This window comes from Penaeus monodon, chromosome 25, assembly GCF_015228065.2.
Source record: "Penaeus monodon isolate SGIC_2016 chromosome 25, NSTDA_Pmon_1, whole genome shotgun sequence".
NCBI lineage: Eukaryota > Metazoa > Arthropoda > Malacostraca > Decapoda > Penaeidae > Penaeus > Penaeus monodon.
The window spans coordinates 34,236,424-34,236,708 of record NC_051410.1 but is presented as its reverse complement, the minus strand read 5'-3'; the positions used below and the strand labels follow the sequence as shown (position 1 = coordinate 34,236,708).

The following is a 285-nucleotide window of genomic DNA, read 5'->3' as shown; positions in this document are numbered from 1 at the left end:
GGAATCAACTGCAGTGGTATGCCAAATGTATTAAAAACACAACAAGTAGATACAGACATCAACAAGAGAAAACAAAATATACATACATGTCAATAAAAAAAGTTCTGCTTTTATTTACCCATTTTGTCTAGAACCAAAGCATGTTTTGTTCATCATTATTGACACATTGTATATTTATTTACAGAGGAATAGATTTATAAACCATGCAACACCATTTTAGAGTAGAAGTGATCTCTATCACCCTGCATATATTATCCAACTTTGGTAGAAAATCAATCAATAATA

The 285-nt window shown here is 29.8% G+C and overlaps 1 protein-coding gene across 1 annotated transcript in view; it reads right to left on the bottom strand.

Annotated features, from left to right (window-relative positions):
• The window catches only part of LOC119589163 (cilia- and flagella-associated protein 20), a gene marked incomplete at its 5' end in the record, with an annotated part of 4,562 nt that overhangs the window by 2,001 nt on the left and 2,276 nt on the right, over positions 1-285 (bottom strand).